Source organism: Cervus elaphus, chromosome 26, assembly GCF_910594005.1.
Source record: "Cervus elaphus chromosome 26, mCerEla1.1, whole genome shotgun sequence".
Classification (NCBI taxonomy): domain Eukaryota; kingdom Metazoa; phylum Chordata; class Mammalia; order Artiodactyla; family Cervidae; genus Cervus; species Cervus elaphus.
Genome location: NC_057840.1, coordinates 15,696,674 through 15,710,281, shown reverse-complemented (window position 1 = coordinate 15,710,281; position 13,608 = coordinate 15,696,674). Strand labels below are relative to the sequence as shown.

Sequence of the window (13,608 nt, the reverse complement as noted above, 5' to 3'; positions counted from 1 at the left end):
AAGCCAACATCCACGGCGGGGAGTCAAGGCTCTGCTGCTCCGATGCTCGCCTGAGTACCATCGACTGAAGCCGCTTCTGCTTCACTTTGCAGAAACCATCACGCACTCACCAGAAGCGGTCTCTGGCACATCGTGACACTCTCAAAAAGTCAGTCTTAAGCATCACCTTCAGTAATATCGTCGAAAGGGCCTCTGCGCACTGTAAACCCGTATTAAAACAGTGAATAAAACTGCTGAGCCTCCCGCTCCCCACCCACCCTGCTCCTGTCATCCTTTCACAGACACAACTCAAACACTTCATGCATCATCCTCAAAACTTGCCGTGCTCTCAAGTTCCTCGCTCCATCCTCTGCCCTTCCCTAAATAAGCCATGACGTTCCTTTCCTCCTCTTCAATTCACTTTCCAAGGCTTGACAATGCTCTGTTCTGTGACTTCAGACCAACTAACCCCTTGAAGCCTCAATTTCCCCATCTATAAAATGTCGGTGATAACAGAACTTTTCTTCATTGCGCATGGTGAGGATTGAATGAGATGAGTCAGGTAACAGTTCAACAAAGTGCCTACCCCAAAGTTAGGCAGTCAATAAAATCTTAACTATTATAGTTACCTGGTTTAACAATTATTTGAGTTCATGAAAATTGCTCAGTGACCTTAAAAAATTAGTCACTGGCATTTCCCCCCGCCTTTCCCTTCATTTTATTTCAGTGGTGTCTCTTATGGTTAAGCCACCTGTGTTCAAAGCTCCATTAGAAGATGTCAACATTACAACGTAGAAGTAGATGTTGTGTTGTTAATAACAATAATCCCTCATATTAACAAGGCTCTAGAAATGACTAGCTTTCTTCACGGAACAATTCCTCTGAAGTAATGGAGGAGGATCTGCCACATTGGGAGGGAGCTGGACCCGAGGGCAGGGCTCTCTTCACCATCACGCCGGGCTGGTAGCACACTGGGGGCCAGGCTGAAGCAGGTAAACAAGGCTAAGATGAAAGGCTAGGGCACACTGTCCCGAAGCCCGCTCCTCAGAACTTACAGGAGACCATTTCTGGGTGTCCTGTGACACAAGTTTTGTGGTGATGGAGAAATGTGACCTCTGGGTCTTTGGGAGATGGATGGCACGCATCAGCAACAAGGCAACTATCTGTGAAGCGCTGAATCCAAGTTTCCCACGGTCACTTAGCCCTGTAGCTCTGTTATCATAGCCTAGCAAGTCTCATGGAACCCCTTTTCAGAAAATGCTGAGCTATGGAAAATAAATTCAAGAAATAACATGAGAACAGGCAGTATTTTACAGGATAGAATGCATTCATCTCCAGGTTAGAAAATCAACCACAGAGATGCTATGTTCTGGTTGGGCTCCCAGTCTGCACCCATGTGTTGAAACCTGTAGGATCTAACACTGGGGGAAAGTCCTGGGGACCTTGAGTCCAGGCCCAAGAAAGTGATCCTGAGAAAGACACGGTCCCGCCTCTTAAGGTCTATCTACGGTTTTCTGATTTATTCTCTGATGCCTTCCTATGCACTTTCATGACACCTGAGAGGTACACCCGCTGTAATGGGGGCACTCACATATTTACAAATACACGGCCACGTAGGGGGAGTCGGACAAAGTCAGTAAGTCTAACCCACGCCAGAGATACAGACATCGTGGAACTGGAGCGTTTCTTCTACACTTTATCATTTTAAAGGATCTCACCAATACTAGCCTATTCGACCCTGACAGCTACCTTTTAAGCGGGCCAAGAATTGCTGGCCTCATTTTACAGATAAGAAAAGATCACCAAACCAATAAACAGACTTTTACCTCCCAAAACAGGGACCCTCAGACTATACCACAGTGCCCAACACAATGTATTTCAGTCAATAAAGAAGCCAATCTAACGTAAAGATGAAGAGCATGACAGTCAGAGCGCCTGGGCTGAATTCACGACTTACCAGCTGAATAATCTTGGGCACGGTACCCAACCTCTCTTGAGCATTAACTCCTTCATCTAAAAAATGAATAGGAATATCTATTTCATAGGGATTTAAACTTTTTAAAATTATGTATGTTAACATGCTTTGTACTTTGTGGCCACTCAGTCCACAACCGCTACAGTTACTTTGAAGAAAAGAAACAAGTTACTCTCCACTGTCCACATTCCCTTCAAGCATGGGTTTACCAGCTGTCTGAATATCTCAGGGCAGTGGAATGATAACTATACAAAAGCTAATATCTTTGCACCACAAAGTCCTATAGATTCCTCCAGAGTCCAGAGGTGAAGGTGGAGAAAAGTGGGAGTTAAGAACGATGGTAGGACTCTGGGATTTCACAAACAAGTACAATTTCAAAATGAATTTAGGAAACTGATGAGAAGTCAGTAAGTATTGGTTTTTCCAAGCTCTTATAAAGAAAAGAACATTCTAACAATGAGAAAAGTATGAGGGACAGAATCTCTGAACAACGACCTAAGACTAAGCCATTGGCAACCTTACTGTGACGTTTTTGCTTTGAAGGCATAAAAGCATCCTCACGTATCAACTCTGGTTCCAGGACATGCTTTCAAGAGAGCTAACACAGAGGCAAAAAGAAAGCACCGTTGAGAGATCACAGCAAGAGGCCTACAGAGAAAGGAGAGATGAAAGCTATGGATCCTCTCCAAAGGGGCTCAAATGACTACTACAGCGAGTCTTTCTCTGCACAAGTACTGGAACGTGGGTGTGTAAGATGCCAGGAGAACAGGGGCTGAAGGGAGACTCTGTACCCCAATAATCGTACTTACGATACATCATATCATGATCCTTTCTTACAGGAGGTTTTGGAGGAAAAAGACTTTGATTTATTCATTTCATTACCCTCATGTGAATATCCACAGTAGGCATCAATAAAAATTTATCACATGAATGAACAAAAGAGAAGAGGAAAACGTAACAGACTAGCTGTGGGCAAGGACTGGGGAGAGGGAAAATCAGAAACAGATCTTCACTTGTCCATCTATCTCATGTTCTCCAGCGAAAATTCTAACAAGGAGGCTGCTAAGTATTTATTTACCTCTTTGGCAAGAGGATAACTCTCTAGCTCCAAGAAACCCTCCTTATTTAAGTGTCAGTGAAGAACACATCAAAAGAAGTTAAATTCAAGCCTCTTAAACAGGCTTATTCAATAAGGATAAGAGAAAAATCTAAACTCACCCTTGAAGCATCTCTCAACAAATATTTTGCTACAAAGAAAAATTTTCCTTTCAAATCAAGCATGACAGATACCAGCTTTGATATTCCAGTAACCCTGACTGATAAGAACTCTTGAATCGCACACATACTGGAATTGAGATCTGTTGTGGAGAGATGTGAATTCTGCCCTGAGGGCGCAAGTTCATAGATTTTTTTAGGCAGGTAGAACTATAGATGACTTCAATGTGAAAACTGAAATCTCAATAGCATCAAGAACAAATTCTTGAGAATCTGGGTTTTCTATCCCTATCTATGTTCATATAGTAGATGCCTGAGTGGCAGCTAACCTAGGTTTCCTTTATATATGAAATCGATTATTAGGACGGTTCCTTCTTGTTGATATTTTTTCAAGAAACAACTCCCGCCCCTGAATCTACCACTAGTCATGTTTTAATGAAAATGACTCTATTTATAACATATCGATGGCTTATCTGATTTCCTACCTTTTCTGCTATGACGATTACATGCAAAGGGGTAGTCACCAAAGGCAACCTTTACAGAATCTCAACTTCCTGCCCTTCCGTTTGTTACTGTAAGGAGGATGAATTGTTTGAGAGTCTGTGGCCTTAACCTACTTACTTCCTCTGAAGGAGGAACAGAAAATGAAAAATGCCTTTCAAGAAAAAAAAAATGTATATAGAAAATGAAATCACAAACTGACATTAACAGTCTTGTGGCATATTCAACACACTCTCTTCGAATGCTTTTATTTGAAGTTCATGTTCAATGTACAGACTATGAGATACTCAATTTGAGGCAGAAATATCCTGAAAAGGGCTATAATGTCATCCATACACTACACTAGTAGGGTAATAATAGAAATTTTACACCCATTAGAGGGATTCAAGGGCATGAAAAGAGCAAGAACCCGTCTCACAGAGATATTTCCATGCTTATGCAAAATATGCACGAGTTTAAATTTTAAAAGAAAACTAAAAGTAGTATCTTGTTCTTTTTTCTTACTTCACTTCATAATTTTTAAATGCTAAAAGTAGTACATTCTTTTTTCTTATTCTGCTTCATATTTTTGTAGAACACAGAGCTAAAATTAAAAGATTTACACTTGATTTCTTTTGCCTATAATAAATTAGATTTGTTCAGATTTTATTTCTGTCACAGAAGTCATGTCTACAGGCTTATCTTGATAACCCTTTGCAGCTAAACTCCTTATCAACAGATTGAACAGCTAGGCCTCAAATCTTCCAAATAAGACCACAAAGCAATGGGGTGAAATTATTTAGATCATTTAACAACCAGACCAGCGACTTCAACTCACAGTTCAGTGTTCAGTCCATTTAACAGATGGGGGAAAAGTAATCAACTGATTTTGGTGCCTCAACCATCCTACTCAAAGCGTTCCAGTAACTGAACTAGTTTAACTATAAAAGCACACGTAACATAAAGCCATGGTCCAATCTTGAAAGGCTCCAACATACAGCAGGTGCTTAAAAAATGTTGTTGGATGATAGAGCTTCAACAAAGGAGAAACAGTCCATCACCCTACAACCAACGCCTGCAACAGCATCCTTTGAAGTTAAGACTAAAGCTCTGCTTGATGGACCATGACTCAGATAACAGAAATGTCATATGACTCCCACTATAAACCAGAACCACCTAATGAATCAAAGACTCTTCACTTTATTTTATAAATGGGCCTACTCTTCTGGTTAGAGCATAATATCAGTAATTATCACATTTTGGTGAATATATTCTTAGTCACATTCCCTGGTATCTTTTTTTAAACTTCGATTCTCACACTCTACATTCCTCCCTGTCTCCAGCTTCTCACCATTATTATCTCTAGCCCTCATTTTAATTTTCCTTTTTTATAATCAATAAATTCCATCATGTTTTGAATTCACAAAATGGTAAGTTTAGGTCCCATTCTTTTGATTGATGATTAATTGATTTAAACTTAATTTATCAGTTAATTTAAATTAATTGATAACAAACCCTACTGCCTTATCAGGTCTCTTCCTACAAAGAACAGATGAAACCTTTTTATAAATAAGCCCAGTAACACCAAACCTAATCTCAGTAATGTTCTGTTAACAGCTAGTGACCATTTCAAGGCCATGAACTAGACCAAGGTGCTCTTTTCAGTACAACTAAGTCTTTTCCCAACTTTTAAAAAGGGAGGAAGAAAGAGGACAGTGAATAAATACTGTTTTCTTCCCATCATTTTTTTCTTACAGCTGTGTGCTATTGCTCATCTTAGTGAACCAATGTATAAAAGCAAATATATTCCTCAAAATCTGGAAATGTGTTTTCTTGGAAATATTGTAAGAATTACTATTTTGAAAAATTAGAAAGTTAAAGACATAACAAAACAAAAGCCAGTGTCATTTTCCCTTGTCCCAGCCCTTCCAAACTGCATGATAGGAACTTACACAAGTTACTAAGTATCTCTGAGCACCAGTTTCCTCTAAAAGAGAATTAATAATACCAAAACACTCAAGGTTACTGAAAGTATTACTGTTAAAACAGTACCTGGGCATACAGAATGCACTCAGTAAGTTTCTGTTAGATGAATGAGTGAATGAATGAATGAAAAATATCCAGCTTAATGCTTGACATTCAGAAGGCACTCAATACACAATTACATTGACTACATTACACTTCACAGTATTTTGCAAAGGGCGCCCCATGTTCCAGGTGCCTACTTAGGGACACACACAGCGTCACCGCCAGCAGTACCCCCATAGTACCCCCTGCATTTACCTTTACCTTTCACTACTGGCACCGAACCACAGCTTTGTTCTGGTAATTATCATTGTATGTGTATGGGTTGTCTCCTCAACACACCGAGGCCAAAGATTGTTGCTTTCTTCATAGTCCCAACAGAGTCATTTATTTCACCCTATCCTACGCATTAATTAAGTAAAGCACCTGCTAACAGAGTTACAAAGATACTGTAACGAGTCACAATAGATAAATATCTATGGACTGACATAAAACACTGACTTGCAGAAAGAATAGTAAATAATAATAATGAAGCTTTATTATTGGGTTGGCCAAAAAGTTCATTCAAATTTATCCGTAAGACGGTACAGAAAAACCCAAATGAACTTTTTGGCCAACTCAATCTAATACACATGTAATTCTTTCAATCACTACCCAAGTCATTAACTGTAAGTCCACTTCTCAGGAAGAAACTGGAGGTGCATCCAGAATCAGTCAGCTTTACACAAGTGCCTCTCAAAAGTCCTTATTCTTTCCTGCAAACCACCCTGTCTCCTAAAAAAGGACTTAAAGGCTTTTCAGTTTGACTTCAGAAACCAAACTCCCAGGGCAAGGGTGTAGGGAACTCCTCAAGAGCAAAGACCTAGTCTTTCCGTGTTCAGCACTGTAAGAGTTCAATAGAAATCAGTTAACTAGTAGAAATATCACTAGAGGAATTATTCAGGTTACCCAACTTTGGGACACCAAGGGTACCCTTGTCCACGCTGCCTAAAATATTGGGTTGGCCAAAAAGTCCATTCGGGCTTTTCTGTACCATCCTATGGAAAAATCTGAAAGAACTTTTTGGCCAACCCAACAATTTCTTTTGTAAATTTCCTGTCCTAACTGCATCTAGTATAAATAGCCTTGGTTGATATATATATTTCTTAGAAATAAACTATCAAACAAAACAAAACAATGGAATTATTCAAGAACCAACCTTCAATTATGCAGGGACTAATTAAACAGGACCTATATTTCTTCTTTCCTCCACTACTGGGTTTCTAGGTTCTTAGAATAGTGATTGGATAATTTACAAGATAAAAGAGATAGGCTAAAACTTGTCAGAGTTTGGCAAATTCAGTATTATCAAACTGAAAGCAATGATTTATGATTTTCTTTTTTCTATCTAGATAATACGTAGTTGATTAGGATTAGAATAAAGTAGCCAAGAGTTCTAGAAAATGTAGGGAGCAAAAAGCTCTACAGGGAGCACCCCTGAAATTCACAGTCATTTGCAGGACCCAGTTCCTGGTCCCTATAGTTTAAATTCTTACTACTCCAGTTACCTATTCTGTTATCTTCATTTCCCAACAGACTCCTGCAACTAAAGTATTAATTACGGTACATAAATTCCCCTCACACCAACCCCTCTACTTTCACCACCCTACCATTTCCACAATTTGGAATTATTTTATATTCAAGTATTTATTTCACCAACTCCTACCTATTAAATGACTACCTTGAGATAAACAAAACACAATTCGTATTCAGCACCATTTTAAAACATGGTCTCTTCCCTCAAGAAAGCCATAAAAGAGAAACTACTATTTTCCTAAAGAAATGAAATATCCCCTGAAAGCATTGTGGCAAGTCCATATAATATGTATACCAAAAACTAAACCAATTATTTTAGCCAAGAATTAAATCACTCTGTTCAGCTTTAAAAAACCTACCTTCTCTTCTGCCCTTTTCACAAAACCTGGCTAAGGTAAAATGATAATATGACTACCAAACATTTGAATAATTCTTCATAGTTCTCAAAACCTTCTTTGATCCCTTCAACAGAGACCAAGGCAAGCACTGTCGCGCCCATTTTCCAGAAGGGGAAATCTAAGCTAAAAGAGTTAAAGTGATTTACACAAAGTGGTATATTAGTGGCTAAACTGTCCTCTGATTCCTATTCTCGCACTCTACTTACAATCACAATGATTCCCCAAATGAAGAAAAATAATCAGTCTTCCACTCAGCATATCTAAACATGAAACTAACCATCCTAGGAAACACACTCACTCTGTCTGAACTCTACTTCCATCTGCGTGATCTTGTCAGCCGTTCTTGCCCCCTGGTTTCTGCTGCATCACCTACATGGACATCTATTTATTTTGCTATTTATACTTTTCAAGGTGATCCACTAGCAGAAAATGACAATAAATTCCTTATTGACAATCATTTTTATAGTGGTATTTATTCAGTTTTGACATCTAGACCACATCTACGATGGTTATAACGTGGCTCAGTAAGAACTGTTAGTCCTCATAGACTTAACAGAACAAACTTACACAAATTTATGTTATCAGCGGGGAAGAGTGGTGGGAAATAATAGTTAAGGAGTTTGGGATGGACATGTACACACTGCTATATTTAAAATGGATAACCAACAGGGGCCTACTATATAGCACAGGGAACTCTGCTCGATATTATGTAGCAGCCTGGATGGAAGCGGACACTGGGAGAGGATGGATACATATATATGCATGGCTGAGTCGCTGACTGTGAAACTGAAACTATTCACATTGTTAATCGACTACACTCCCATACAAAATTCAAAATTTTTTTTAAAAAGGATTATTAGTCCTGCTAATTTTTGTTCTGTTTTGCCAAACAAGAATTAGCAACTCCTTTAATACTTGAGACAGAGAAGGAAAATGAAATGAAGCAGAAAAAGAAAAGAAACGATTAAAAAAAAAATAGTTTTAAAAAGTAGAAGAGGCTTCCTTCCCTAGCGGCTCAGTGGTAAAGGATCTGCCTGCCAATGCAGGTGACTCGGGTTCCATCCCTGGCTTGGGAATATCCCCTGGAGAAGGAAATGGCTTCCACTCCAATATTCTTGCCTGGGAAATCCCAGGGACAGAGGAGCCTGGTGGGCTACAGTCCTTGAGGTCACAAGAGAGTCAGACATGACTTATCGACTAAACATCATCATTATCAACAGCAGAAAAGCACTATGGTCGCACAGATGTACTTTCATGTTCCGCCCAGACAGGGTTCCCTTTTGCCTGAGAATGGCCTTCGTTCTGAGAGTAGGCCCTGGATTATTAGAGACTAACCAGCACCCTCCAGAATTACCAAAGAGGTCTTTATTGGGCAGCAGCTGTATTGCTTGTGGTGATACGCTTAAAAGTTGACAAGTTTATGCTAACACACTGGAAATTCACTATAACTCTATGACACGATATTTGGCACATGTCAGCCCACCGTAGGATTTGAGCCATAGAAGATAAGTTACTTAAACGTACCCAAACATCTTATTGGAAATATCACCTACAAAATTTTACCAAGTTCCAGAACTTTCCACATCACAGTGTACTTATACAACAGCTATATTAATTCACAATTGCTTTGTTCTAGATTTCCCACTTTCTCAATTCCAAAGAATAAAACTATTTACTTTCAGTAAAGAACAGGTACAACTGAAGTGTGAACTAAGAATCCAGTAAAAAGCCAGTCCAAATATTATCCAGAACAATCTCTTAATTTTTCATAATGCTTTAATTGGAGCTTCAGTCACATTCAGCGTCAAGACTTACTTTTTTTTTTTTTTTTTTGGCGTCAAGACTTTCATGAATTCAAAGCATCCCTTTCAAAATGGTGTTTTTCTGCCAATCCTGTTCCACAATGTCCTTCCTTACCCCCAAATGCAGCTTTTAATATCTGCAAGTGTATCAAGCAATTTGTTTCTACACACAACTCTTACCTAGTAGCAGTGAAGAAATAATTATCTGATGGTCTTTAAGACTGTGGTTCACCCTCAAGACTTCTCCTGGAGGTCTAGCTTCGATTTAAAGAGAAGAGAAATAAAATCAAAGTATTGTCATTAAAAAAAAAGAAGCCCTGAAACTCATAAATAACAAGTTCAAATTCTGAATTACTGACATTGCATAATTTTGTACACTACCACTTAATATGCTACAACACACACCACACACACAAAAAATAAACTAGCTTTGGATGAGAGGAAATTGATTTTACATTTATATCACTGCCCTACCCTAAATTCCCCTCTTAAAGTCTCTTCCATTGTATGACAAGCAAATGAAAGTTACCAGGATCATTTGATACAATTTTAATTTCTCTCACTGCTTCTCATTTAAATTTACCATACAAAACACACACCGGCAGAAGAATAGATACTATGTAAGCAAGTTTTGTCCATATATTTAAGTGTTTAAATCCAAAATTATACAAAGTATTCGGAAATGTCTTAACCAGTGAAACAAAATTACACTCTTAGAGCTAAATGGGGTCATTTATTTTAAAACTATATATGACTATGTGTTTAAGAAATGAAATAAGGCCTTAAATTATATTTACTAGAGAATAAAATAATTAGCTCATATAAAATCATTTTATATGAGCCTTTTCAAATACAAGTGTTTTTCAATTTTTCAAAGTTTTAAACATGTATTGCACTTCGTATTTTTATTAACATTCAAATGATATTATCCACTGTTATTACTGATTAAAGGTTGATCAAATGTATAGACAATGACAAATATTTTTTTTAAAAAAATCAAACAACTGCCTCTAATCCAAAGAGTGACCGATCTCAAATCCCAGAATAAAAGCAAAGTGTTTTTCCCATAGAAGTCTTGAAGATTGGAAGGTGCTACTTTCCCATAGAAGTACCCCAATTGGAAGGCTGGGTCCTTAGATTTCATTTGCTCTCCGATTTACTAAACTTTCTATTTCTGATCAGCATCCTCTCTACAACATCTGGCCCCTGGCTCAGGTCGTCTAATCACTTCCACGTCTGAACGGACTACGTAGCTAAAAAGTAAAGGCCAAAGTTTGCTCTCGGCCTTCCGAACTTAAAGACGCGTCTAACCACTAGAGGTCTCCCCTTGGCCAGTTTTGCACGTTCGCTATTTTGCTGCACTTGAAACTTTCCGGAGAAATGCTCTACTCGAGTCAGTGTTTTTCTAAAAACTTGCGCAAAAATCCACGCGACCGAGCTAGCCAGTACCGAGACTCTCGGGCTCCCCACAGCAATAAAGCTATCACAAACAACATTCTAGGAAAATTAAAATTCGACGCACTCGCTCCAGCCGCTCCCCCCCCCCACCCCCCTTCTTATTTCTCAGCTCAGTTTCCCTTAACTTAAACTTAGAACAATCAAAAATCTATTTTTGCTTCGGTGCACTGTGAAAGATCTCTAACGCATTTTTTTTCGGGCGGTAGACCCGAGGTGGTCAAGGAGCCGGCCGAGGGATGCAGGGAGGGGGGAAGGGCCGTGCTCGCAGCGCCCGAGGAAGTTGCATAAGGAAAGAGACTCCGTTTTTTGGGTCCCCTCAAAAAATCGGCGGGGAGGGGGAGGAAAAGGAAGCGGGGGGGGCGGGGGGAGGAGGCAGGAGGGAAACTGAAGCGACGTTTACCTTCGTCTCCCCGTGGAAGGGTGGGGTGAGAGCCGCGATCTTCGCGACCCCGGAGGGCGGCTCGTTACCCCCACGTCTCTCCGAGCGCAGACGGACAAACAGATACCCCTACCCGTCCGCGGGGAAGGCGGGGAGCAAAGTGCCCGCTTTTAAACTTTCTCTCACGGTCGCGCTGGGGCCGGGCTTCGCCCAGAGAGGGTGGGGGAGACCGGAGGGCCTTTTTCTTCCAAGGTAATTAAAGTTTTACCACCAGCACGAAAGTTGCGCCCTCCCTCGGCCCGTGCCACCGTGCCCCCCTCCCCCGCCTCCAGGGCTCCCAAGTTTTCCTCCCTCTCCCCCCCCCCCGCCCCCGCCACCAGCTCGCGGGGCGCGCGGCGGATGCCTCGGCTTCTGCGCTTCCCCGATCTCCACCCCCGCCGGCCTCTACTTCCCCCCGCCGGGCCGCCGCGGCGCGAGGACGGCCGGCCGGGCCCAGGACGCTAGTGTGCAAAACCCATTATTCCGGAATAGCACACGCATGCCGCGCGAGGCGGGCGGCGGCCCCGCCTCGGACCCTCTCTGCCTCCCCAATATAAGGACGGCGTAAACAAGTTGCAGGAAAAGCAGCCCCGCGCCGCCCCCCCCCCGGCCCCCCCACCCGCGCCCGCCGCCCCGGCGCGGCCGCCGCCGCCGCCTCCCGACACACGCCCGCGCCCGCACCCGGCCCGGCGCGGCGCGGCACGGCGCGGGGCGAACGCCGCGACGGCGCGGGCTCCCGGCCCGGCCCGCGCCCTGCGCCCTCCCCCGCGCGGACGGCCGCCGCGGGCCCGCGCCGCCTCGCTTCCCGAAGCACTTTCCTGCCTCGGGCAGAAATAAACCGGAGGGTTTATTTTTGTGCAACTTTCCCAAAATGGCGGAAATTGGAGCTGATCTATATGAAATTCTCACACAGTCGGTCGGGAAGTGGGAGGCGGCGAGGAAGAAAACGCAAACTCTCGGCCGCCGAGCCCGCCGCGGGTCCGTGAGTGTGTGCGTGCGTGTGAGTGTGCGTGTGCGCGGTGGGAGTCGGGCAGGCCTTTCCGCCGCGCACACACACACAGCACACGCCGGGGAGACGCGCCTGCACATTCAACCAGTCCATTCTCCGCAGCCCGAGCGGGGAGAAAGTGGCCCGGCCTCTTTTCCCACTGCCTCGGTCTCCCGTACTAGTTCTTCTCGCGCTCGCTCGCTCGCTCTCCGGTGCGCGCCCGGCACAAAGGCCACACGGGCGGAGGGGGCCGCAGGGGCGGCGCGCGGGGCTCGCGCCTCCCGCCGCACCGAGACGCGGCCCCGGCCACCCCCGCGCGCCCCCCCCGGCCCCCGCCGCCGGCGCCCCCCGCCTCGGCCGCCGCGCTCGCCGCCCGGGCTGCGGCTCCGCGGCGCCCACTCGGGCACGCACCCCGGCGGAGCCCGGCGCCGCCGCGCTCCCCACCCCGCGCCCGGTGTCATGAAAGCGACCAAAGTGACAAGCTCGGGGGGCGCGGGGGAGGGGGCCCACACGCATCCCGCCGCCTGCGCGCCGGCGAGAGCCCGACGCGGCCGCCTCGCCCCGGCTGCCTTCCGCACGGCCCCCCACACCCTTCCCCGTGTGCGCGCAAAGAAAAAAATACAAGTCTCTCCTCCCCCCATTTTTTCCTTTCTCTTTTCTCTCTCTTTTGTTCCTCTTTCGCACTCGCACTCACTACTTCAGAGTGAGATGCCCAGAGACTCCCCCTCCAGCCGTTTCCGAGTCACTTGCCCACTTTTTTCCCCCAGGATTAAGTTTTCTTCTCTTTCCCAGAGGCGCAGAGAAGTGGGGGAGAAACCCCTTCTGTCCTTTCCCCTCCCCTGATCTGTTTCACAAGACGAGGGTGCGCTTCCTTCTCTGTAGAGGTCTCTTAACTTTCATCCTCACCTAGGAAAATAAATGAATGGGCTTTGGCACGGACAAATCTGCAGATTAATTAGAGATTAGATCCGATCAACCGCTTCTTACCCCCAAATTTTCTCTTTTTTTTTTTCTCCGTCTCACGAGTAGTCCTGACAAATGGTCCAGGGCTGCGGGCGCAGTGCGCATGTGCGCGTGGAGTCAGGGCTGGGGAGAGGGGAAACTGCGCTGGTGCCGGTGCCGCGGCGCCGCCGCCGCTGCCGGGGAGGCTCGCGCCGGCTTCCCTGTTCACGCTGCTGCGCCTTCGCCGCTGGAAAGCAGCTCTAAAGCCGGCTGGCAAATGCAGCAGCCCGCAGATCCTGCTTCAGGTGCATCTTTTCAATACCCTTGTCACCAGCTCAGCGCTGCTTCCAGAA

At 44.0% G+C, this 13,608-nt stretch overlaps 1 protein-coding gene across 9 annotated transcripts in view; it reads right to left on the bottom strand.

Annotated features, from left to right (window-relative positions):
* L3MBTL3 (L3MBTL histone methyl-lysine binding protein 3) overlaps positions 1–13,373 on the bottom strand; it is a 108,446-nt gene extending 95,073 nt beyond the window's left edge. For 2 of the 9 annotated variants that reach the window (XM_043888231.1, XM_043888239.1), the window contains exons 1-2: positions 11,308–11,595; positions 9,630–9,707 (exon numbers count right to left, since the gene is read on the bottom strand). The gene's annotated coding sequence lies outside the window, so the exon portion shown is untranslated. Of the gene's footprint in view, positions 1–9,629; positions 9,708–11,307; positions 11,598–12,234; positions 12,266–13,300 lie in introns of those variants that run through there. The other 7 variants (XM_043888232.1, XM_043888234.1, XM_043888235.1 and 4 more) reach the window with 7 other exon arrangements.
* Between the last annotated feature and the right edge of the window lie 235 nt (positions 13,374–13,608).